General features: G+C 39.3%; 1 protein-coding gene across 1 annotated transcript in view; it reads left to right on the plus strand.

Annotated features, from left to right (window-relative positions):
- LOC120525527 (forkhead box protein O3-like) overlaps positions 1 to 25,948 on the plus strand; it is a 196,147-nt gene extending 170,199 nt beyond the window's left edge. The window contains exon 3 of the mRNA XM_039747897.1: positions 22,430 to 25,948. The gene's annotated coding sequence lies outside the window, so the exon portion shown is untranslated. The remainder of the gene's footprint in view (positions 1 to 22,429) is intronic.
- The last annotated feature ends 1,787 nt before the right edge of the window (positions 25,949 to 27,735 follow it).

The raw sequence follows: 27,735 nt of genomic DNA on the forward strand, positions 1-27,735 counted from the left end.
CCATATTGACACTGGCAGAACCCAACATCCAATTCAGCCTCTTGTAGCTATGAGGCAAGAGCTCTAAACACGGCCTCCTTGATAACCTTTTAAAAACCATATTTTACATTTTATTATTCTGAGATCTCTCTTACTGTGGATGGCATGCCACTACATTAGATTAGATTAGATTCAACTTTATTGTCCTTGTATAGGTACAATGAAATAAAGTATAGCATCTAAAAAGAAAGTGCAAATAGTAGAGTAAGATGCAACAGACAGTGGGTGTACATTAACTCTTTGAGGGCTGAATATTTTTCCGAAAAACATAGTTTCTGAAAAGCAATGATTTCACACAGAAATCAACATATAACATCTGTTGCTGCATGCAGTTTGCCAAGAATGTGTGGCAGACTTGCTGCCAGGCTGTCTTCGCATGGCTGGGGTGGCAGCACGGTGCACTGCATTGCAATATGGCTTCTACCTCTTACCATTGTTAAGTGGCAGTCCTCCTGGCAAACATTGTCAGTACAACAATTAGCTGGGGACCAGTCCGCTTGGAACCTCACATTCATTTTTCGATCACTTGTATCAAAATCGAGTCCGCAAGTCATAGTCCAGTTCAGAGATAATAGGCAAGACGTGCACAGAGTATTTTGCTGCATTTGCTTTGATCTCTCACTATTATGTCAGTGCCATTTTCGCTGTTTGCACTTACTACTCACACGAGCGGATCTCAGTCAAACCAATGAAGCTAACTTTCCTTCTTAAAACGAGAGTCCAACTAAAACATAACAGTTTGTTTTGGCACAGTTTACAGTTGATTACCCTCGTTCCTCCTTTGACAAAAGTCTCAGCCCTGAAAGAGTTAAAGTGCATCAGTAAGGTGCAGTTAAGCAGCATGCACATGAGCACATATATGATGTCTGAATTTATAGATAGTATATAGAAGGAAGCTGCAGTGGGCTGGCGCCCTGCCTGGATTTGTTTCCTGCCTTGCGCCCTGTGTTGGCTGGGATTGGCTCCAGCAGACCCCCATAACCCTGTAAGTTATGATATAGCGGGTTAGATAATGGATGGATATAGAAGGAAGAGTATGCAGATATGAATACTGACATGATATGAATAAATATAGATATATGAAATATTTTTACGTACAGAATAGATATACGTAAACTGGTGAAAATATACAGAGAACAGTCAGAATTGATTGATATTTAGAAAGGTCAGCTAGTGAGTGGTAAGGGTTGAAAGTTCAGAATGATGATGGTGTTATGAAAGAAACTTCCTGAGTCTGCTGGTGCAGGCAATAAAGGCTCCTGTAGAGCCTCCCTGGTGGGAGGAGGGTACACAGTCCATGGTTGGTGAGAGAAGCATCCTTCATGATGCTGCAAGCCCTTCGCAAACACTATGATTGCTGCACGTCAGCAATAGTCAGCAGCGGGTTACTGCTGATGTGCTGGGTAGTTTTCATCACTCATTGCAGAGCTTTCCTGTCAGATACATAGCAGTTGCCATAACACAATGTAATGCAGTTAATCAATATGCTATCAACACTTCAGCGATAAAAGTTCAACATTTCACTGCATGTTTATTATAAATATTTTCATGCTCATGACCCTAATACCTTAGAGGATTTTTTTCATGTTTATAGAGTTCTGTATTTGGCCAGAAACAGAACAGATTCAATTTATAATAAAACGTCTAAAAGAGTTTTAAAAACTTGGTAAATATATGGTACATCCTGTAGTTCAAAACGGAGTCACATCCCCAGTATAGAACTTAAAGCGGAAACATTTTTATATACAAAACATTAGCAAGAATTGTCTGAAAATTCCCTGGAAAAAGACTGAAGCTTTTAAGAGATAGCTGAATGGCAGCATCCAATCAGTTACTGGCGTTTTCACCAAAGGAATCCTATAGACAGGTTTCCACTCATAAATGTTTGTGTGCTGTAAAAGAAAGGTTAAGATGCTGACTGTGTAAGTGACAAATATGTTCTGAGATTTTTCAGGTAAGCAAGGCAGAAGTTTTGAGGCAAGACCCTTGTGCTCACTAATTATTGTAATTATTGGAGACTGGCGACATGTTGCATGTTGATTAGCACATGCAAATAAGAATTTCACTGTACTCTATACATGTGAAAATATTGACACAATAAACTATAACTCCACACTATATGGCTGTCCGTATATCAATAATGACCCTATAAGCTATAAATCTTTAATGTATGGCTTTATACCTAAGGATACATATTACAAACGACTCTTCCCTCCTCTTCACAGAGCTTATCCCTCCCATTACTTGTTATTTGGTGTTGCCATGCAAGTGAACCCCTGAGGCTGCTGAATTAAATGAGTAGCCTTTCAACTTGTGCGCGTTAGAGCTAATTAGTCTTAATATCCTTCAAAATAGTCAAAATTGCCCCTCTGCCAATTTCTGTGATCAACAAATCAGGAATGCATGTGTTTAATCAGCACGTTCAATTCAAACCAAATAACCCAAGCAGGAGGAATAACAACAACCCATGGCTGAGATCAGTAATTAAGTGCTGAAAATTACTTATAAATTTTCCCTAAGAACTACCCCAACCCACTGGCAGGTCACAAACATGTTGATCTACCACAGTAAATAAAACATTCAGAAATGCAGCGTATGGATATCTGATTAAATGAAATATCATTTCCATCATTGCCAGTTAAGAATTATAAACTCCAGGTTCCTTCAACTGTCCACATATGCAAACCAAGCTATGTTGTAGTTTTCAGCACATCAGGTCTTGAGCTAACATATAATAGAATCCATTTTACTAGTCATCATATACTGTATCACTTTAAACATACGAGAAGAAAGAAGGACTGTGGTATTCTCCCTTTTTGGCTTTGTGCACAACTCTGACATCATTCCCGCATAATATGTAGTACTGATAATTACCCTGAAACTGACAATTGCTGAGAACATTATATGGTTACATGACACAGACCAGCTGACAGGGCAAGTAGGTATTTTTAGGTGCAATTCTTCCCCTCCCAGTTTTTCTTTATGCCATGGTAAGAAAGCACAGTTTTCATGCAGTGCAGCCATCTGAGCTGTTTACATTCTGGGCTTGGCCGTTATTGACTTGTTGATGATGGAAACAGTTTGGAAAGAAATTGGTTTCACCTTTTGTTGCATTATTAGTTTCTTTCTTCATTTTGCAAGGGTGTGGACTTAGTGTGCCACTAAATGAGGGTTCCTGTGGAGCTTTCTTGAGTATTTGTCAGGCTTCAGTGTGTTGTACACTATATGCCCAAAAGTATGTAGACACCCCTCCAGATTACTGAGTTCAGTTGTTTCAGCTACACCCATTACTAATGGGTACGTAACATTAAACCTCATAGTCATGCAGTCTCTGTTGACACACATTGACAATAGAGCAAGTCATACTGAAGAGCTCAATGTGGCACTGTCATAGGATGCCACCTTTGTCAGTAGTGAGAATTCCAGTCTGCTGAATCTACTGTAATCAACTGCAAGGGCTATTATTGTAAACAGGGAGCAATGAGGTTGACGATGCAATTGCATAGAGTTGGGCCTCTGAACGCTAAAGTGCATAAAAGTCACCTTTACTCTGTTGCATCATTCACAACAAAGTTCTCAACTGCCTCTGGAACCAACATCAGCACCAGAACTTTGTGTCAGAAGCTTCATGAAATTGGTTTCCATGGCCGATCAGCTGCACACAAGCTTTATGCACAATGCTGGAATGGACTCTGGAGCAGCGTAAATGTGTTCTCTGGAATGAGGAGTCACGCTTCACTATCTAAAATCGTGATAGACAAGTCTGGGTTTGGTGGATGCCAGGAAAACAACAGTCTTTCCAGACTGCTTAATGTCCACTGTAAAGTTTGATGTAGGAAGGACAGTGGTCTGGGCTGATTTTCACAGTTTAGGCCACTTTAGTTTAGTTCAGTGAAGGGTACTGTTAATGCTATAGAATACAAAAACGTTTTAGACACTAGTGTGCTTCCCATTCGTGGCAGTAGTTTGATAAAGGCCCTTTTCTGTTCTAGCACGACTGTACCCCCATGCACAAAGCCACGTTCATGAGAACATGGTCTGATGAGTTGGGTGTGGAGAAACTCAAGAGTCGTCTGCACAGTGCCCTGACTTCAACCCTATTGATCTCTTTTGGGATGAATTAGAGCACGGTTTACAAGCCAGGTCTTCTTGCCCAAAATCAGTACCTTACCTCACAAATGCTGTTTTGGCTGAATGTATACAAATTCCCTCACAGTCCAAAATCTTGTGCAAAACCTTCCCTGAAGAGTGGAGGCTGTTATAGTCATTTTAGGAAAGCAACTCCATATTAATGTTCATGGTTGCAGAATGGAATGTCCAGCAAACCTGTGGACATATAGTGTATCAGAATTTCCCAACATTTGCATTGCAAGTGCAAGGGTCTCCATTTCTTTGCGCCAACTTATTGGTACCCTTTGATATCTGGAGATTATGAAAAGATTAAGCAGACTTGATTTTATCATGCTGTATGTATTGTTGTTGCATGATGGATAAATGATTACCAAGAAAGGCTTTTTTATGTAAGTGTACAAGAAGCTGCCAGCTTTGTAGGTGGGTCAAAGCATACTGTCCAATGGGATCCAGTAGAGGCATACTTTGCAGTCAACTACTAATCCTCTCCAGAAGTGCAGTCAAAAGACTGTGTCTCATGCATTATGACAGCAAACCACTTTCCCACCTGGTAAGAATTGCTGCAAATAGTCATTGCAGGCCCACAATAAGCCTTTTCCAAATGAATACTCAGAAGAGAACTGCATGTCATGGATATCTGGAGCACAGTACCACTGAAGAGGCCCTTGCCAACAGCTATTCATAAAGCTGCACCATTACAGTGGACACAGAGCCACAAACACTGGACTGTTGATGCCTGGAAACATGTTATCATGTCTAATGAGTCGTGTTTCTGCTTGTGCTTAAACGATGCAACAGGTCCATCATAAACCTCATGATGCCTTCCATGAGGACTGTGTTGCAAGGTGCTGTTCTCTCTGATGTTCTGGGGGTGGTGGGGTTATACAAGGAAATGGGTCCTTTGGTTGAGGTGGAGACACTTCTGGACAACCTTTTGTGCTTCATATCCAGAGTGAACACAGAATGGCTACCCCGGTCTTCCAAGAAGTAAAGAACATTCTGAAGCATTCTCGCATCTCAACTGGTCTGTCAAGTCTCCAGATTTAAATCCCATAGAAAATCCAAAAGACTGTTTGGAGCAATGAGTGAATCACTGGTAGAGCCAACTGAACCATCTGAGGGAATTGTCGGATTTTGGTGCTGGAAGAATGGTGGAGTTTGATGTCTGCTTCCAAAAACTGGTGGCTTCTATGGCAGACAATTACAGCTATTCTTCTGTCGCATGGAGGAGTCCCACTGCTATTAGAAAAGATTTAGCCAGAGGCGACAAAATTTGTTTGGTGAGCTTATTATTAGCTTATAACTAATAACATGGTGAGTGAAAGGCATGCAACCAAGACAAAAGAAATGAGAAATAATCTCCATAAATCACCAATTTAAGGGAATCTTCTATTTGCTTAGTGCAGTGCTACACTACTCAAAGCAGAAATGAAGGGACACTGGGAATTATATAAAACTTTGCTGAAGTGCTTTGTGCTGAACACTTTTGTAGTCTGTTTCCTTTGTTTATTCCCCTAGCTCAATCACGTTCAAGTTACATTTTTCCTCTCAATGCTATTGTATTTTCCAGCTCCACCACTCAATGAGCAATGAAAGTATTATTTTACTGACAAATAGAGAAATGTAGTTGGGCTTTTATTTTGTATCTATTATTATCAAGAATGCTACCTTTGCCTCAATCACTAAACCCTTCCACATTTCCATTATCACTTCTTCATGCTTGCAGGCCCTAATTATCCAGTATAATTTGATAGCTGAACCTAACATACAGTATATGTGGCCCACTCACTTACCCAGAATTCATTTGGATTCGATTACCATCCTAATGGCTTGTCTTGGGATTATGGGAGAAAGTCTTCATTAACAATATGGAAACACTGCTATTAATACAAGGCACCCTGTGTGCGTAAAGAAATGAGGTGCAAATACAGCAGGGCAGTGTTACTGTCTGATAACCAACATGTCCCAAGCGGTTCTTCTCAGATTACATTAATAAGTCAGGGAGTACACAAAAGGAAATGAATTTTCAGCATGCTTGGAAATTACTTTTCGTAGTTGTATCTGTGACAAAGTGACCTCCCAGAAACATCATGTGGTGTTAATACCTAGTAGACCCTAAACGATTTCTGAAAATGCAAGGCATCATGAGGAAGGCCTTATGGGTGAGACTACTCACCTGGCCCTATTTGGTCATACATGAGTGCCTGCCTAAACCAAGTAGCCCCTAATAGCTACTAAAACACATCACAATACTAGAAAATAGAATAAGCAAAACACACGTGAAAAAAAGCAGAACACGAGCAAATGAAAATAAGAACTGGCCAGAAAGCAATATGTCAAATGCACATGCAAATGAAGCATTTTTGCTAAGAGTTAAAGTTGAAAAAATATCACAAGAACAATGTTTCTTTAGCTTTTTAAAGAAAAAATTGCTTTCCGTGATGTGATGTCACATGCCATCTCTCATATTCAGTTTGCCACTTGAATGCAAGCACACTGGTAGAAAAACATGAATAATTAAATGGTAAAAACATAACATAAAAGTCAAGTAAGAATTTCACCTCATAAATCTGCAGTATAAATATCCTGTAATATGAAGACACAAACTCTGTGCTGTTTTTCAATGCATTTAGTTTGATCATAATTTTTAGGTGACATTAAATTGGTTGGTATTGCACCCAAGACTAGCTAGTTCTTCCCTTGCACCCAGGTTTACCTTCCTTTTACCATTTTCTTGGTGAAGATAGAAGTCCAGATAATCCAAATGGCTGAAATTATGTCTTTTTATTTTTGGGGTGAATTTCCTGTCATTGTGTTTATTTCAATCTGCTCGTAGTGTAAATCCAGTTCTTTTTGGAATTTATTATAATGGGTTAACACTTTATAACATGGTGGTACCAGGGGCAGAATGATAACATTGGCATGAGAAGGCTTCTCTTAATGTCATGTACTAGAAAGTGGAAGGTTTTCTGATGATGTGAGAGGCCCTATGAATATCTGTGTGTAGATTTGGTGAAGAGTCAACCTTCAGAGGTTTATCCTGACACTCATGGTAATGTCCTTCATGTTGATATATCAAGAAGTAATTTCGTCAGGACACCAGTAAGAAGCCAGAGAATTTCATCCAGGCCATCAAGTGGCTACATAGTAGTCTCAGCTGAAACAAGTGCTGCTTTTGTTCTGATTATGGAGCTGTCTGGGTTGGCTTTTCCTTTAAAAGTTAAAGAGTAAGTTTAAGGAGCAAATACATTCAGGAGTAACTAGAAAGGATTATGGTGGAGGCGTTCTTGAACCTTGGTATGGGTTCAAGATGCCAGTTACTGTATAGACAGACATCCATTGGCCCTAGAGTCAGGAGGCAGCTTGGGAGGAGGAATCAAGTAGCAGAGACATAAAAAGACTGTAAGGCGAATGGTTTAGTATTTTGTCCTCAATTGATTGGTGTTTTGGGGTGGGTAAGAGGAATGTCACTCCACCCATAAGACCACAGGTACAGCGGCTGACAGCAGGATTTATACTATATAATGTCATTTTCTCAAAACCACTTAATCCAAAGAGGGATCACAGGGGCTGGAACTTAGCCAGGTAGCATCTGGGACAAGTGAGAAATCAATGCTGGGTGTGACGGCAGTTTATTGGAGAGCCCAATCATGCACACATCCACACTCTTTCACATCTGACAGATTTGGAATTGCCATTTAACGTAACATACATGTCTTTGGGATGTGTGAGGAAATATGGAGTACCTAGAGAGAAAAGAAAAATTTACTAAATACTAGATCCATGAGGCAGCAGCCCTAACCACTGCCCCTCTGTGCTACCCATCATGATTTATATATATTTTGCTACCGTGTGTTCTTCCTTTGATTTCCATTCTGTACAGCTATAGAAACACTGTAATTCTAATTACTGCGCATTTTTAGCTGAGGTGGCACTTATTGGGCCCTTGATCATATTATCTGTACTATATTTGCAATCTGTTCATTAAATATAAACTGTTTTAAACTGTATATGTATTATCAGATATTCAGTCAATATTGCATGTAGCAACTCTATGCTTTTCAGCTCTTGTAGTAATGTGCAAAATGAATTTCTTTCTATTCAAGATGCAGAGCTAAAAAAAAATGTCATTTCATTAAGGGAGCCCCTTAAGCCAGGCATTGTGTTACTACTTGTTTTCAGTTTGCCAGTAACATGAGAAGGTGAGTCATTAATGTGCAATCCATCTCATGTACTGTATTCCCCTCACCCACACGCCATCTTTGTCTTAGCAGAAAACCAGTGATTGACTGTAATAGTGGATATATTGATTTATTGATGTGGGTCAGATAACAAATAAGGATTCCTTACTGTTTAGGTCATCTTCACCTTTTAATGAGTGCAATAAACCTACAAACAGAAAAATCACACTTGGCAGCAAGGAAATAAAAGGCCGTTGTCTAAAATGTGATTTTAAAATGGAAACCACAATGCACTGCAGGCTTTTCCTGACCAAAATAATCCATCCATCCATCTCTACAGAACAAAAGCACACTCTGGAAAGCAGAAGCCAGCCCTGCAGAAGATGTTAGATTTAGAAAAAATGCAGTAGAATGAACTGATCCGCTGTTAATAATTACATTACAGATACGGAATCAAATAAAGATTATGGCATCCATGTGTTGAGATCACTTGTACACTTTGCAGAAATCCATTAATGTAGTAGTAGTACTAGTAGTTTTGTCTCGTTTCCAGAGTACAGTGAAATCCTTATGTCCAAGTACATGCACCACTTTTGCATTTTGACAACACTGTTAATGAAAGATAATGTGTGAAATTAAGATTAATTATTAAATTATATACCTGGGTATCAAATGGTAGGGTAATTTTTCATCTTCATTTCCTGGTCAGGGCCAAAACCTATCCTGGCAACAGTACTGCAAGAACAAGATAGGCCCAAGTCTTGTGTTGAGATGTCAGCTCCAGATAGGACATAGCTACAAAAAGTCAGGTTCGGCCTCGGCCCTAGTGATAGGGCTCTAGCCATAGTATGCCGTGTTTTTTAACCACAAGGCTACTTGTTCACATTCTGACTTTGTGAAACTGAGCAACGTGCATGTGCTTCAAATGTAAAAAAATAAATAAATAATGACTTAGTACTGGTAGAAGGCCTTGGGATTGTGGTTACTCTTCAAATGAGGTATATAAAATAAATTTCTATTACAAAAACAAAATGGGGTTTAAGGCTTATGAAACATCAGAATGTTGCATTTAAGCGGGGTGCCTCATAGGGAGAATTGTCTTAATAAAGCTTGCTTGTGCCATTCTGTCTTGACTTTTGGGGATAAATGGAAATACAATAATCCCTCGCTATATCACGCTTCGACTTTTGCGGCTTCACTCTATCGCAGATTTTAAATGTAAGCATATCTAAATATATATCACGGATTTTTCGCTGGTTCGCGGATTTCTGCGGACAATGGGTCTTTTAATTTATGGTTACATGCTTCCTCGGTTTGATTGCCCACTTGATTTCATACAAGGGATGCTATTGGCGGTTGGCTTAGAAGCTACCCAATCAGAGCATGTATTACATATTAACTAAAACTCCTCAATGATATACGATATGCTTCCCGCGCGGTGCTTGATTGTTTGCTTTTCTGTCTCTCTCTCTTACCGTCTCTGACATTCTCTGCACCTGATGGAGGGTGTGTGAGCAAAGGGGCTGTTTGCATGGAGGCTGTATGCTTAGAAGATACGAATGCGCCTCTAAAAAATGCCGCTTTATCGCGGTGCTTCGGCATACTTAAAAGCCCAAAAGCACGTATTGATTTTTTGATTGTTTGCTTTTCTGTCGCGCGCTCTCTCTCTCTCTGACATTCTCTGCTCCTGACTCGCATTCTTTGAAGAGAAGATATGTTTGCATTCTTTTAAATGTGAGAAAGAACTGTCATCTCTGTCTTGTCATGGAGCACAGTTTAAACTTTTGACTAAAGGGTGTTATTTCATGTCTAGAGGGCTCTAATAATGTTAACAGTGTGGGAGAGTTTATAAGGGCTTAAAATATATAAAAATAACCATACAAACATATGGTTTCTACTTCGCGGATTTTCACCTATCGCGGGGGCTTCTGGAACACAACCCTCGCGATCGAGGAGGGATTACTGTATAGTGTAGGGGTCCCTCTATGTTCTCTCAACATACTTAACATTTTATACTGTTATAATTTTCAATTTTAGTGATTTTCTAAAGCATTTAAACATAACAATAATTTCTCATTGAACATATACAGTGAATCGTCAGAAATAACCTGATTTGACTGGCCCAATGTACAACCCTGAGAAATCACCTAACATGCAAGTTCTCTTATTGCATAAGTATGGATAAAAATCTACTGGATATCTTTGTCCTTTCTTCCATCTGTTGACTGATACTGCTTAACCAAGACATTTCAGATGCTACCCCGGTATCATGGGGTGCAAGACAGCAGCCAGCACTGTATAGGATTTCATTGTCAATTATAATGGCTACGTTCACATTGCCAGGCTGACGTGACTCAAATTTGATTTTTTTTTTTTTTTTGCCTTAACATGATGTTTTCAGGGCAGTATGGACATAAAAATCTGAGTTGAATCACTTTCAAATGTGGTCCTAGATCCAATATGTATCCAAATCATTGCCATGCGACATGAATAAGAACGGTTGGAATTCATGTGTATTTTTTTGCTCATATGCATGACCTGCACACTCCCATCATCAGCCAACACCGGCCGTGCAGCCAAACAATAATGGAGAAGAGCTACAGCTGTGACAACTGTCACGGTCCCACCATTACTGGCTCCTTTCTCGTACCCACACACCTTTTGGTGAAGCAATGTGAGCGAAAATAGGTAAAAGCTAGCAGGCAGGCTTTTCTTCACCTTATTGACTTAATCATTTACAGTTGTTGTCCTCAAGAACAAAATGCGATGTGTACACCAACTACTAGCGTGTCAATTTTGTCGGTTGTAATACCTTGAGTCAACTCTCAGATAAGGTGTTTTTTTACTATATTGTATACAAAGTATGAATAAAGTAAAGGAATTGTGAAAAAATTCGACCTCGAGATTTTGATGATTCTTGACGTTTTAGACCTTCCTGAGTCTGAAAATACCATTTTTGAAATTTTCCATTTGTGTGTAAACACGGTAACTCAGAAACGCTTTGACCTAGGTCAGTGAGATTATGGAAACCTGCTCTGTATCAAAAATAAGGAATCCTATCAACTGAATACTTTCACAAATTTTCAAGTATACTATAGTTATAATTACAGATAGATGATTCAAATTTTGTATAGATATTTATGATGATAAAAGGCAAACAGATTTGAAATTTGACAAGAATTACTCAACTGGAAGTATTACAGGGTGTCCCACTCGGGAGTACAACTTTAAAAATGTGAATTACTCTGCAACGCGTGCATGTATCATCATGCAACAAGGTTCAAAATGTTTCATTTAATGAAGAATTGATTCTGTATCATAAAGAGGCGGGCACTATAGCGGGCGCCGCTACGGCGGCCCCAGATGTGGCAGCGGCTGGGCTGTGCCAGCCAGGCACAGACGGCCATCTAGCCCCAGACACCAACCCTGCAAAGTGGCGAAAACAAGCATGCAATACTTATCCATATTTGACAAATTTGTGAAACAACTGGATGACTACGAACTTCAAGAAGGTTACTTCCAACAGGATGGGGCAACGTGCCATACCTCTCATGCCAGTATGGTAGAGATCCGATCGTTTTTTGGAGACCTTGTGATCTCGAAAGGTTTGTGGCCACCTCGATCGCCTGATTTAACTCCCCCAGATTTTTTTCTATGGGGATATTTAAAGGGCAAGGTTTATTCAAGCAAACCCAGGACCATCGAACAACTGAAAGCAAACATCGAGCGTGAAATTGCTGCCATCGACAGTGACATGTTGCAGAGGACATTCTCAAATATGGAGCGTCGCGTTTCCTTGTGCGCGGACGTTGGGGGAGGACATTTTCAGCACCTTTTGTAATGTGGACTTGTTTTCCACTAAATACAGGTATGTTCAGTTCTTACAGCTCGCCTTTACGTTCACGCGTTTGCGAGTAATTCGCATTTTTAAAGTTGTACTCCTGAGTGGGACACCCTGTATTTTATTTAAATAACCATCCGAGTGGAAATATAAATGTGTACACAATATTAAAAACTATATTCAATATAATGCATATTCTTTCAATAACTATTATTAATTTTATTTTAGTTTATACATCATCAGTTTAATAATAATTTCTTATTTGCAATGGTGATGGACAGATTGACAAACGAGATTAGACAGGAGACCCGTGGACTATGATGTTTGCTGATGACATTGTGATCTGTAGTGATAGTAGGGAGCAGGTTGAGGAGACCCTGGAGAGGTGGAGATATGCTCTAGAGAGGAGAGGAATGAAGGTCAGTAGGAACAAACAGAATACATGTGTGTAAATGAGAGGGAGGTCAGTGGAATGGTGAGGATGCAAGAGTAGAGTTGGTGAAGGTGGATGAGATCAACAGTACAGAGTAATGGGGATTGTGGAAGAGAGGTGAAAAAGAGAGTGCAGGCAGGGTGGAATGGGTGGATAAGAGTGTCAGGAGTGATTTGTGACAGACGGGTATCAGCAAGAGTGAAAGGGAAGGTCTACAGGACGGTAGTAAGACCAGCTATGTTATATGGGTTGGAGACGGTGGCACTGACCAGAAAGCAGAAGACAGAGCTGGAGGTGGCAGAGTTAAAGATGCTAAGATTTGCACTGGGTGTGACGAGGATGGGTAGGATTAGAATGGAGTACATTAGAGGGTCAGCTCAAGTTGGACGGTTGGGAGATAAAGTCAGAGAGGCGAGATTGCATTGGTTTGGACATGTACAGAGGAGAGATGCTGGGTATTTAGGGTGAAGGATGCTAAGGATACAGCTGCCAGGGAAGAGAAAAAGAGGAAGGCCTAAGAGAAGGTTTATGGATGTGGTGAAAGAGGACATGCAGGTGATGGGTGTAACAGAACAAGATGCAGAGGACAGAAAGATATGGAAGAAGATGATCCACTGTGGCGACCCCTAATGGGAGTAGTTGAAAGAAGAAGAAGTTTAATAATAACATGTAAACATTGAACATGCCATGTAAATATAAAGATGTAATGGGAACAATAAGCTGTTATGTCCCTATTGTGTTCCTGGTAATGCATTTAATTTTATGATTTTTTTTTATTTCCACCATCATTATCATACTGAAATGTAGCTAAATGCATTTTTAATTATAGCAATTGATTGCATATGCGTATATAAAATCCAACGTCTTTCTGTCTGTCCACTTTTTGCAAGAGAACTATGTAACGGCTTTTTTCTAGAATTTGCTTGAACAATCCAGTTGATTTTGCGACTTCTCTCTTTTGTGCTAATCCAAGACTGAGGCTGCGGGCAAAGGGAACGGGGAACCGTGACGTCAGGAGTGGGGAGTTGGTCTACCTCTGTGTTTTAGAGTGTAACTTGCCTCTGCTTAGCTAGCGATAACTTTTTGTTTATTGATTTTTAAAGTTTGTCTTGTTTCATAACTCTGCGGGCGGAGCTGCAGGGAATGGCTAGTATTATATAATACTAATGCTGCTTCTATGTTTTTAGATGACTATAACTCTTTTTACTTTGTATGTAATCTAGGTAATGTAAATGTAATCATGAAAAAAACCCACCACTGTTTTCAACCTCCCTAATTTTGATACAAAGTTTGATTATAAATTAAGATAAGGTCACTTGTACTTAAGGATGTGAACCATCTAGATTGGCAAATCCTATTGACCAAAAAGTCAGAATTGAGGAATAAGGCTTGTAATGTGAACACAACTAATGTTCCAATTCACTGTTGCCATTCTGTCCTGTTTAAGTTGATGGTGAGGTAGAAAAACAGAATACTCAGAGAAAAACCCACACAGATACAGAGAGAGCAAGCAAATTCGATAAAGACGGTTACAGTAAGAGGTTGGAGCTGTGAGGCATCAGTGCTAACCACTGCACACCATACCATTCTAATTTTGCAATTACTTTGGTTAAGTAAATAAACATAATTTAAAGTAACTGTAATGAAGAACTAACTAATATATTTGTACAGTTTGAGCTGGTCTTACTCACCCCGCAGACCCAGAATGAAAATACACCAGGTCAGGATTAGACAGAGCAATATTTGTACTATGCAGATTTGAATAATAGAGAGTCTTTCTATATAACCCACAATTCCAAGACTCTCTTTCTGGTGAGCTCTCTCAACAAGTACACCTGGCTGGGGCACAGCAGCCTTCTTTTAACCCCTGGAACAGAAAAGTGCTCTGTGAAATATTAAAAATTAAGGCTGTTTCTCCCAGAGCTCCGCCTAGCAGCCCTGGTGGTCTTTGAGAGGGTTGCCCACCCAAACCACAATTCTCAGGCAGCCTTGTAGGGATCCAAACTTGAGCAGCCAGAGAGAGTTTGCCATCTTCTTCTCTTCTGTTATTCCACTATCCTTGCAGCATTATTTTCTGTACCAGCAATAAACCTGGATGGGTCACCTATGCACCCCCATGTCTCCATCACACGTTACATGTTAAACTCTGAACATTTAGATGAAATAACTAGTTAATATTCACCTTGCTGCATACATTTCTAATACCATCAAGTCTTGCACACTGGTTTTAATTTATGAATATTATTGTGTCAGTTTTTCCATATGTGTTATGTTTCTGAATACACCAACCAGATAGCTTTATCATCAGTTGACAACTCTCTATCACTTAAATTAAAGTTGACTTCTCAAGACAGTTGTTCTGATCCTTGGCACTTTTGTGCTTAAATTAAAGTCAAAAGCGCAGACAGTGGGAAGAACACTTTTGGAAGACACAGCATCGCCTTTTTGTCTCTTCTACAATATGATACCCATCTGTGGGGTGCAATATTGTGTCTGTTTTGTTTGCACAGATGGTCATCTCAGTGACTTGTGTCTCAGGGTCAGGAGCTTGGGAATCTATCCAGCATTCCCTCAGCTATGAGAAAGGCTTGGACCTAAGCATCGTACATTACATGCCACAGATCATCCCTTCAGCTTACATTTTAACAAAAAGCCTAAATATGCTGTAATCCAACTCACAAATTCTAAAGTATTTTTGCCTCTGCAGACATTTTCCTCCATCCCAGAGACAAAGTTGTTGCCCAGGATTTATTGCCACATGACCACCTTGGCAGGTTGTGGAGGGCATTCTGGGTTTGAAAACATAATATCCTAACTTATATAAAATCAAAAGTCCCTAATTATTGAAGCAATAAAGAGAAGAGTCTGTACATAAAGCACTTTAGTGGCACTTTAGCTGTGTGCTGTGAACAACAAAGAATGCGTCTCAACAGGGAATGTTCTGAAAAGGAAAACATTTAACGTCGTCACCAAAACACAAAACGCTGTCATCCTCCACTCCCAGTAGGTTTCAGCTACCTGCTGACAACCAGCCAGCCAGCACTGGGACTAAGATACGTGGCCAGGTTAGCTCATCTATAGATGCCTTGTATAACAAGTCATTCCTCGTGCCTCATCTGAGAACAGCATTCACCACACTTTCAGAAGAAAGTCACAACATTCAAATGTTTGGAATAGCACATTCGTACCTCAAAGCTGAACATCTGTTTCAAAGCATGTGCACATCTAGTTGTATTTACATGAACCTGCGGACTGAATGATGTTGAAGGTGCACAGGTCACTTTTGTACAGCAGGTGAAGGTACGCATAGTATGATTTTATATCAGCATGCATCCCAATAGTACTTTTTTTTCCCAGTGCAATACAGTAATACTGCTGTTTACAAAGTAGATGTACTCCAGAACTTTAGTTCATTATAAGAAACTCCTTTTTTTTAACTTTGTATAGGTAGATAGGAGGAATGTAGATGATTAATGTAGTTCCCTAAGGAGCTGCCGCAAGCACTGCTGCTGTCGGCCTGATGATCTAGTTTCTTCCATGCGCCTCTGTCTCCCTTATGCCTTGCCTGCACTCGTCCAGCATCTCACTTGTGGTCAAAGGCAACACCGCATGCCCGACTCTGCACAACTCTGTGAACTCAAACTATGTCACCATCCTTAAGGTGACTTGCATGTGGACAGGCACTTGGGCCATTACATCTTAGCAGAGGAGAAGGACCTCCCAAGTGCTTCCAGGTACATTTTTTCAATTTACTCCATCGTCCATGCACTACACTTGATCCTTTCCTGGTTGGCTACTATCCCACATCATTCTGCTACATAGCATTTTTTTATCCAGTTTTCACTGTTCTTATAAGCTGCATTTTAGTTTCTGAAGATGTTGCTTCTTGTTTTCATTGCACACTGGGCAGATTATATTTATTTAAAAAAAAGGGAAATATCTAATAATAGCTCTTATTATACAATACACACACCATATCAACAATAAACAATGATTATTCCATGCAGAGAGGCTGCGCAGTGACTAGCACAGTGCCTTAGCGGACAGGCACTTGAACTTTTCCATGTGCCTTACCAGATTTACACCATTCTCAGAGGATTCATTAGCCATGGTATTACTGTGTACGTAATAATTTAATTAACTGTTAGACTGCTGTGTGTGATATTTTTCCATTACATACTGCACAATGTTGTGCCCTGTTTCCTTTCTTTCAGTCGTCACTCAAAACAAGAGTGACATGCAACAGGTTTATCTTGTGTCCTTCCAAGGCTGCAGGGTCCAATCCAAGCCACAGCTCTTGGGACTGTGGAGTCAGACGGTTCTGTTTGCTAGCCACTTCTACAGCTCTGTGAGTTCCTTCCCGTCCTTGTGTTGCCATTATTTGTATGGCTCATTAGAGAGGTAGTCCTTCTCAAAGTAAAGTGCCACCTAATGAATCGTAATGGATGTTCTGTGGCTGGGGTCTTTTAGATGGATTGGATCAGTTCACCTTTTTTAAGGTAGGCCTCAAAAGCTGTATTTGAGCTGAATCAGAATTCAGATGACTATGCTGGTTTCTTCCCATTCCAATGGAAGAACTTGAGATTTGATTTGGAGGCCAGTCAGTCTAGGACTGTCTCTCAGCATGTGTAAAACCAAGATCCTCTAACAGGATGTCTGCCCAAATGTCTGGGTCCCCAGCAATCACCATCTCTGGAGAAACAGTGAAAGTTGTTGTCCGCTTTCCATACAGTATCTGGACAGCCAGCTGTATCAACAAAGAACCATCAAGGCACAAGTTCAATAATGCATCAGCTGTGCTAGCGTTTTCTTCAGGAAACTATGCCCTTGGTGCCCTTTGATAGCCATGATCTCAAAAGGGAAACAAAGCTAATGGTCTATAAAGCCATTGGTGTGACTAATTGTCTGTGTTGTAGCAGAACTAACATCAGTTCCCTAAATATTGTTTGTAATTGTGATCAGCCCTCCCTCCAGGAGACTCGCCACACCAATTCTATTGTCCTGGACACAAAGATGACCAGCGCTTTGTCTTTGAATCTGCAGAACTCCATTGGGTAGGCACTGCTGCAAAATGCCTAACTCCTGTTTCCTGTACTCCCAGATGCTTTGTGCTGCTTTGTACAGTGTCCTCCTTAAGTATCGGGACAATGAAATCAAAATTGGAATGTGTTTGGAAGTCTGATTGGATTTAAATCAGCAGAATAACTTCCCCAGATTACTTATAGATTGTGTTTTGGGTCATCGTCTTGCTCTGTGATACAGCGCAAGCAAGCATTTTTATGTGCATGATACTTTTGTACATTTCAGAATTCATTCGGCTGCTAAAGTCATCACCAATGAAAATGGATGATTAATTATCAGAGGTGGCCACTTCCACTGTGTTTGATGAAGTAGTGTGCTTTGAATCGTCTTCACATCAGTCCTTTCTTACACGTTCACTTTGCCATCACATTAGTATAGGTTTTGTGTCGTCTGTCTACCAGGATGATATCTCTACATCACAGGAGAAGTTTAAACTTGCCTGTTTATGTTTGGAGCTGTTGAAAGCCTGATATTTTGCATTATTGTCTTTATAATTTTCCCATCGCTGTCTTACTTGAACTTAGACTTCTTATAGCGTTATGCCTGCACCGCCAGTTGTAGATATTTTAGTCACAGTTATTCTGAGCAAAAGAGGTCATGTATTTCATGTTTTCTGTCATGACATTGATTTCCTTGGTTGAGCTTATTTGCAGATTGCTAAGGACACCAACGGTTTCCTTTCTTTTCTGAGTTATTCCAAATTGTTGATTTTACTTTGTAAAACTGATTGTGCTTTGCACAGATTCTGTGTAGTGGTTCTGATTCAATAGTGGCTTTTATTCAGGATCTAAATGATTCGTTGTTCTTTCATGATCAGTTGTCTAGTGTTCTTCTAGGCATTTGGTACCTAAAGACAGACACCAAAGAAAGAGTAAAGGCTAAATCTAACGCTGGCCATTTTGCAGCAAGTTGATGTGCACAGTATCAATGCAACAGGGGGCACCAGGCAACAAACTGGCCCAGTTCTTAGGTAGGATAGGAAACAAAAAATCATTATCACTGTGAAATATTCTGAATATGTGGGCAGGAATTAAAGGTAGCATTCTGTGTACTTATGTCAGCTTTTTATCTGAAATGTGAATAGCTTGAGTAAACATCACTGTTCCTCCATAGTAGATAGGGGGGGCATTTTATTGTAATATTCGCAAAGAACATTTTACGTATTCTGTTTGGCAGATTTTGGCTTATATGCAGCACAGATGATAGGATATCTTTCTTTCAGGGTAAAGCAAAAGGATTGTGGTGGACATACACACACCGGACACTTTATTAGGTACACCTTGCTAGTGTCAGGTTGAACCATCTTTTGCCTTCAGGACTGCCATAATTCTTCATGGCATAAATTCAACAAGGTGCTGGAAACATTCCTTATTGATTTTGTTTCCTACTGACATGATAGCATCAAGCAGTTGCTGCAGATTTGTTGGCTGCACATCCATGATGCGGATCTCCCGTTCCACCACATCCCAATGGTGCTCTATTAACCTAAATTGCAGGTTAAGGGCCTTGCTCAAGTGCCCAATGGAGTGGAATCACTTCAGGGATTTACAGGATTTGAACCAGCAAACTTTCAATTGCCAGCGCAGATCCCTAACCTCAAGAGCCACCACTCCGCCATGTGATTGGCTGATTAGATATCTGCATTAATAAGCAGTTGATCAGGTGTTTTGCTCTGTTCTTGTACTATTACTATTGTACTAGTGTATTGAATTGAGTATTACTGCCTTCTGTTCTGTGTATTGTATTGTATTTACCCAATTTTTTTGACACCCACTGCACCCCTAACCTACATGGAAACTGGGTCTCTCTCTGAATTGCCTTTCCCAAGATTTCTTCCATTTTTTTTTTCCCTTACAAGGGTTTTTTGAGTTTTTTCTTGTCTTCTTAGGGTGTCAAAAGGCAGGGCCAGTTAAAGCTCATTGTGGCTCTCCTTGTGTGATTTTAGGCTGTACAAAAATAAATTGTATTGTGTACCTAATAAATTGGCTGGTGAGTGTAGTTAAGATCATTGCACTAAGACTAGCTAACTTGTTGAAATAAAACAAAAGCCCAAACTTGGATCTTTTCCTTACTAATTTTAAACTGCTTGAGTGCTAATCTTTTGCAAAGTCTTTTCTGTAATAAGTTAAAATTGAGATGTTGCCTACTACACGTGACTGTCATTTACAGTGATGTCATCATGTGTCAAGCAGCATACACATCATATCACATCCATAGTTCTAAAAGAGCAGCATCTATGTCAGCACCTGAACAAAACGACAGCACACATAGGAAAACAAATACACAAAATGACAATCCAGTGAAATCAGTGAAGGAACAGTACAAATATTACCAAATGAATGTTAAAATGTCTCATAGAAATAAAGCAAAATGCAATAGACAGATTATTCAAATAAATTCATAACACAATCTTGACATATATATTGTATGACTGAAGCTAGCTGAATTCTGTTTTATTTTATTACTGCTATTCTTCAATCCAAATTGAAAAAAGGTAAGTATGAATAAAGGTTTATTAGATTTATTGCTAATGGAAATCAAAACCATTTTTGTTCCTAAAATTTAAAGGAAGTGTGTTTTAAATCATTTTGTTCTTAATATTTATAACCCCCTTCCCAACTCAGGATTTTTTATATGAATTGTTTTAGAAAAAATTAAGCACATTGAGCATTGTGTATGTGTGGGTCACCCTGCAGAGTAAGATGTACTTAAGCGGCTGTGAAAAAATATTTGCTCCCTTCCTGGTATCCTGTTTCTTGTATATTTTTTCATAATGAATTTGAGTTCTTTAGACAAAATGTAATATTTAAAAATGGGAAACAGAATGAACCATTTATAGACTGGCACTTCATATATTTAAGTAATAAACTTATTCAACATCTGCATCGTCTGTGTAATAGGGTAATTGGCCCATTGGCTACTCAAAAAGCTGGTCAAAGTTAATTGATAATTAGACTCAGTTATCTGAATACAGCCTCGTCTGAGAGCAGCCAGCCCTGTTAATCTTCTTCTTCTTCTTCTTTTGGCTGCTACCATTAGGGGTTGCCACAGAGGATCAATTACTTCCATATCTTCCTGTCCACTGCATCTTGTTCTGTTACACCCATCACCTGCATGTCCTCTCTCACCACATCCTTCTCTTAGGTCTTCTTCTTTTTCTCTTGCCTGGCAGCTCTATCTTTAACATCCTTCTCCCAATATACCCAACATCTCTCCTCTGTACATGTCCAAACCAGCGCAATCTCGCCCCTCTGACTTTGTCTCCCAACCGTCCAACTTGAGCTGACCCTCTAATGTACTCATTATTAATCCTGTATAAATAAATATATAGATAGTAGGTGGATAAATAAATAAATATACACACACACATACACCAGAATGACTATAAAGCAAAAAAACTCAAAAGAATGAAAACTTCCAATTTGGCTGTCACCGTCCCTGTGAGACATTATACAGATGTGTTCCTGTTGGTATAAAGGAGCCCCAGTAGTGTTTCTTGACACACTTCTGCTGAATGTTTCATTCCCTGAAAGTCCTCAGTCTCAGTGTGTCAGAGAGAGGACGTGCAGCATTGACCATAATTTCACTCAGATTTATTTCCATTGCCTCCTTTGCTACGACCTCCAGGGGTCCAGAGAGCGTCCTTCTGAGCTTGCTTGTTGATTCGGTGGGCTTCTCTTGAAGTGATGTTAATAGCCTGGCACACCACAGCATAGAAAATGTCACTGGCCATCACAGAGTTATAGAAGATAGAAGGATAAAGAGTCTGCTCTGGCCTTGCCTATGTAGTTCCTCTGTGTTCTGAGACCAGTCCAGTCTGTCATTGATGTGGACCCTCAATTTCTTGTAAGAGTGGACCACCTCTACATCCACTCCCTGAATAGTGACTGAACATAGAAGTTCTTTGGTGTGGTGAACATCAACAACCAGTTCCTTGGTTTTGCTGATGTTAAGATGTAGACAAATCTCTTTGCACCAAGAAACAAAGTTCTCCACCTGACTCCTTGACTCGGCTTCATCCCCTTTATCAATACACCCCATAAGTGCAGAATGATTTGAGAATTCCCATAAGTGACATGACCTGGTGTTATATTTGTAGTCGGAGGTGTACAGAGTAAAGAGTAAAGGCGACAGGACTGTTTCTTGTGGTGCTCCAGTTTTGCTCACATCCAAATCAGTGACACAGTCCTTGAGTATCTTTGAAGACACATAGCTAGGACTTTCAGGGTTTCTGCCTGTACTGCCACACCAGTTGATATTTTCAACTGGTACTTTACTCCCCATCTATCAATAGACTGATAATCCTCATTCCTCCATGCCAGGTTACAGGTTTGGATCAGATATCGCCTGTGTGTTGTTCTCTCTGCAGCATGTGCTGTATATTCTGCATTTCGATACATGCATTCTCACTTCTCAACAGCCATGTTCCCTTTTTCATCGAAAAGTGATGATCGGCCATATGCAGATTTTACATGAACAGCTAAAGTTTGATTTATCAATATATTGCCTACCACTGAATTGGTGAACCAGTTTCTAAGAACTACTGTTGAAGTGACCCCGTCTATGCCTTTGTCTCTCTGTGTAATAGCAGGAAGGAAGAGCACTAAATACATAACAGTCAATTAGTTCAGAAGAAACACATGGTGGACAATTTGAAACTAAATGTGTTTGGGAATATCAAGACCTACAACTAACCTTTTATTTTTTTGTCTTTGACCGTAGGTCCATAACATGATGCAAGACCCCAGCCCTTTGCCAAAATCTTCTGTCAGCATGACATGGACACCGGTGTGCTTACAGAACTTAATCGTTTTGGTTTTTTTTTTTCAACTTCCTAAATAAAAGCTAAAGGGTTGCCATGAACAGATGATCCTTGCTTCAGAAAATGAAGACATAAGCAAAAATCAGAAGGAAAAACTATTTCAGCCTACACCTTTTTATGCAATCTTTCTTTTACCTGAAACGTCCAGAGACTACACAATGCTTAAATTAGAAAGACACTGATTGTTCAATATTAATGGAACTTGCAAGTATTACGTAGCTTTTTGCAGTAGTATCTATAGGGAAAAAAAGTATGTGGTGTTAAGCAATGGTTCCCGGATTGTGTAGTTCTTACTTTCTCTTTATCTTTTCACATTGCTGTATGTTCCAGCTCAGCAGTTGTATTTCTGCAGTTTCCACTGAAAAGGAACAGAAATCAGAAAAGAAATCCAGAACAATGAAGTTTAAAACAAAAACAAAAATGCAACCATGAATCCAGGAAACAGCAAAGGGAGTGATGAGTCTGCCTGCGAATGGATTATCCTGTTTTTATTAACCTCAAGAATCTGGCACTTGGATTATTCAAATGAAGAAGTACAAGACACGAGGGCGGCTTTGATCATAAGACTCGCTTTCACAAGTGGTGCACTCAGATTTTGTTTTCTCTTTCTTTCATTTGTCCTTTTTCAATCAGATCGACACGCAATGGTACACGTTTTTTGCCACCGTCCCGGCGGGGCGAATTCTAAATGTCTGTTTGTATGTAACTGTAGAGGAAAACCCTGTCTGTCGAGGTCCCGTCTAGGAGAGGGCTTTTCTTAATCAGTACACAGTATCAATGTAGCCAAAACCAGATGTAGACTTGTTCTGATAGTTGCGTCCCTAAGGGTGCTATACAGTGTTCAGCCTGTTTCCCTGGGCTTCTTTCTTTTCCCTAGCTGACCACAAAGACGTTTTCATCAAGAAAAAAAAACAAAAACAAAGCAAGCTAATGAAAGTTTGCAAACAGCTTTGGACTTACAAGTATTCCATTTGGAAGCCATTTTATTAGGAAACTGATAAGCTTTTGTGTATATTGCCAAACTACTTGAATATGTAGGTGATGCTGGCAGCCAAAAAATGACAAAACAAAAAAAAAAAAAATAATAATAATAAAGCAGGAGGAGAAAACTAGTTTTAATAAGAGTTTACTTGTTTGTGTGAATTAGAACCTGTTATATATGCAATAACCCTAGGACTCAAGATGTTTCCTTTTGTTTAAACATCATTAGTATTGAGTCAAATAATATTGTTTGTAGCTTTTTCTTATTACCGATTTTTTTTGTTAATATAGGAACAAGAAAAACAACTTGATTTTTTTCTTTCTTCAGCGAGATACAGGGAGACAAAAAGCATAATCAGCAGGAATATATATATATATATTTTTTGTTACACAGAAGCAACTTCCTTTATTACACTGACATCAAAAACAATTGCCAGGAAATGCGATGTTTTGTTTTAAATCTGTCACATTTTTCCCCCTTTGATGTTGCATTAGTAGGTATACGTAAACACATACATAATGTACATATATATATATATATATATATATATATATATATATATGTGTATACAATGTATATGTCCTTTTTTTTTTCTCTGTTCTATTTTAACTTGTGTTCAGGAAGGCTTGAGCAGAGGACATGCAGTCAGCAATTTGCTTCACAGAGAGGCACAAGAGCAGCAAAGGTGAAAGGCAAAGACTAGTCGCCATTCCTAAAACGAGAATTCACTTTTATAAGGCAGCTCGGAGTACTGTTCTGATGTAGACTGTGGAGAATTCTTATTTTCTACAATAATGTAATGCTTCTTATTCTGTTTGATTATGGAACCATGGCAGGTCATTGTGCATGGCTGGTAGCTAATTGCATTCTTCGCAGTGCACCTCTGATGTTTTTAACGCATGATTCCTACCCATTCTGATAGCCAGCGGATGCTCTTGTACCCGTCCTGCTTGTCCCGGGCGTCGAGCGCCTTCTCCCTGACATGACTACACCTTTACTGTGCCTCCATCCCCCTTCCCCGTCCCTCAAGGAAAAAAAAAAAAAAAGAATATTTATGTAATAATGATATGATGGATCTTTTTTTCTAACTATTGTAACTATGTACCACTTTATATAGAAGTTCCCTCTTGAATGCCTGCCCTACTTATCTTTCTTTATCTCTTTGGTTTGTTCATTTATTCATTTTGTTTTTAGCACATCGAAGAAATGTGTGCTTTTTGTGCTAACGTGTTGGTAGGTTGCTAGCATATCAACGATTAAATGCAACTGTGAACTATTAATATTTTCCATCGGCGTCTCTTATTAAGGTAGTAGAGCGGATTGTGAGCTTTGCCACACATTTTTGGTCCCAGTAAGACATCACCAACAAGGCAGCAGCTATGCGTCCTTATCCTTCGAAACAGTGCAGGCGAGGTTCAATTCAGACTTGTCATACACAAGGCCTTTCTGCCAACTTGACCAAACAGAGTTTTATTTTTCTACATCTCGTGCGTAATCAATCACATTCCTTCTTAAGGCTAATTTGCTGAACCCTTTCTTCTAGCTCTGATTTATTTGTGGCTCTGACATAAAGAACAAAGGGCCTACAAAGCTTGCCAATTGCCTTAAACAGTGATGGAGATGTAGGCATCTTTGGAATTTTTTTTTTTCTGTTTTTGTCGTAGGGAGAGAAAGAGAGAGCCTGAGCTGACAGTTAATGCACTAAAGCCTTTTATCGCTTGAATTATTTCTGAGTAAATAAGGCTTGTAACTGCTTAGAGCCGCGTGATTTGCATTCAGAGGCTGATTTGGAGAGTAAAGCCAAATAAAAGAGGAATCTGGCATCTGTCTTCATCGTGGGCATCCTGAGAGGAGAGAGCAGGCAGGGTTTTCTTTGCGTCATCGGTGATACCTCTGGGTTTGAAAGCAGTATGGAGCTGTAGCTGAAACTCCCCAAGGATGGCTTTCAAGATCATTTTTCAGGCATAATAGAGGCTGCGCTTGTTCTTTTTCTCTTTCTTTCTGTTACTCTTATTCATGTTGTCATGGCAGGTTCAATGATCGAATAAAGGGCTTTTTTTACAGCTATGAAGGAACCCTGTGAACTTGAAATTCAAATGAAACACGCTCTGCATGTAATGATATAGCGGGTGCAGGTGTGTCATAAATTTTTCTTTTAATCACTGTGGCAAAAAAAAAAATAAAATAAAATACACAAATGGCAAGAGCTGTCATTATTTATCACATGCAAGCAAGCCATCTGCCAGGAAGGGGAAAATATACTACCTTAATAATCGACAATATGTCAAGACTTCATTTTAACCGTTTCCCTTTGAATATCACTTGTAATGGCTTCACTGCTTGATGTTGGTGGATATTTCCCTGTGTTTCCATTATGAACTGTAATCTAGTTTGTATAAGAAATAGTGCGCATGTAAATAAAGCTCTGTGAAGATGAGTTTCTGTGATGCAAATCTTGTCTCTCTTAACCCTTTCACGCTGTATCGATAAGAGCCATCATGCTGCCACTTTATCAAACAAGAAAAAAACAAAAGGTTTTACACTCCATTTTTTCCTTGCCAGTGGAAATCATTTAATGGTCTCTAATAATGTTGATTGGGTATTTAATATAACAATTTCTCTAGCCTGTCAATGATGAAGATATTTTCTTCAGGTTCACTTTGAAAACACTACAAACAGCTAAATATAAGACTCCAGATAAAGAAACTGCGGCACTGTCATTTTTTTGGTCTCAGCAAGACTTCACCAACAAGGCAGCAGCTATGCGTCCTTATCCTTCGAAACAGTGCAGGCGAGGTTCAATTCAGACTTGTCATACACAAGGCCTTTCTGCCAACTTGACCAAACAGAGTTTTATTTTTCTACATCTCATGCGTAATCAATCACATTCCTTCTTAAGGCTAATTTGCTGAACCCTTTCTTCTTGCTCTGTCAATTTACTGTCATTGGGTCGCACAACAAACTCCACGGAAATGTCTCATTGTTGATTTTTGGTTTAAGGTATATATCCTTTTTTTCATTTATTTCTTTGTAGAGATTTAATGTAAGAAGTTAATATACCGTGTAAGTTGTATCTTTTGACGTCAGGTTAATTATAAGCTCAGTAAAGGTACACGTGTCATATGATGAAAAACGGTAAACTGTGGTGGAATTGGAACAGTGGTTCTGCTCAACATCTATCTGTCTGTCTGTCTATCTATGTGTCTGACTGTCTGTCTGTCTATATCTGTCTGTCTACCATTGATCACTCCCTATTTTATGTATCTATCTATCTATCTATCGGTCTGTCTGACATTGATTTCTGTCTGTCTACCACTGATTTATTTCTGTCTATCATTGATCACACCCTATCTTATCTATCTATCAATCTGTCTTTCTGTCTACCATTGATCACTCCCTATTTTATCTATCAGTCTATCGATCTATCTGTCTGTCTGACATTGATTTCTGTCTGTCTACCATTAATTTATTTCTGTCTGTATGTATGTATGTCTGTCTATCATTGATCACTTCCTATCTTATCCTATCCTATCTATAACATAGTTCCTTTTCTATCTATCTATCTATCCATCAATCAGATTGAATTAGCCCATGAATGAATGTTCTGTACTTTATGGGGTAGCTCTTTTGGCCCACAGCATTGACTGTTCCTGCAGTCTTACTAGAAAATAAAATTTCCTTGGTTCTTTCTTGTGTTGATCTTGAGCAGACTGGATTGCGATAAAGCAGAGTTGGGCAACATCAGTGCTGGAGGGCCACAGTGGCTACAGGTTTTCAGTCCAACCAAATTGCTTAATTAGAAACCAATCCTTACTGATCTCAGGCCTTGTTTAATATTAGGGTTTGTTAGTCTGCAATGTTAGGTTCTTATATCGTATATATTTTTTTTGCCTTTCCAAAGATATCATCCAAGTTATTTGAAGCCTAAAATGGATCATTTTCAGTCTGTCACATTTTTTAAGTGTTTATTAAACCAAATAGTGAATGATTAATCCACACAGGTGTAAATGGGAATAAGTTAGATGGAGAACTGCTGGCTTCTTTGTCATTTATATCTTATTGTTAATAAGGAGTCAATAAAACAGTGAATGCAGCTGTTTAAGATTGAAATAAGCAATTAAGGGTGGTGACCCTTAACAAGCGAGACCACTAAAATGAAGCATCAAAAGTGCTTCATCAGCAATACACCGAGTTCCAAATCATTATGCAAATGATATTTTTCTC

The sequence above is a fragment of the Polypterus senegalus genome, chromosome 3, assembly GCF_016835505.1.
Source record: "Polypterus senegalus isolate Bchr_013 chromosome 3, ASM1683550v1, whole genome shotgun sequence".
Lineage (NCBI taxonomy): Eukaryota > Metazoa > Chordata > Cladistia > Polypteriformes > Polypteridae > Polypterus > Polypterus senegalus.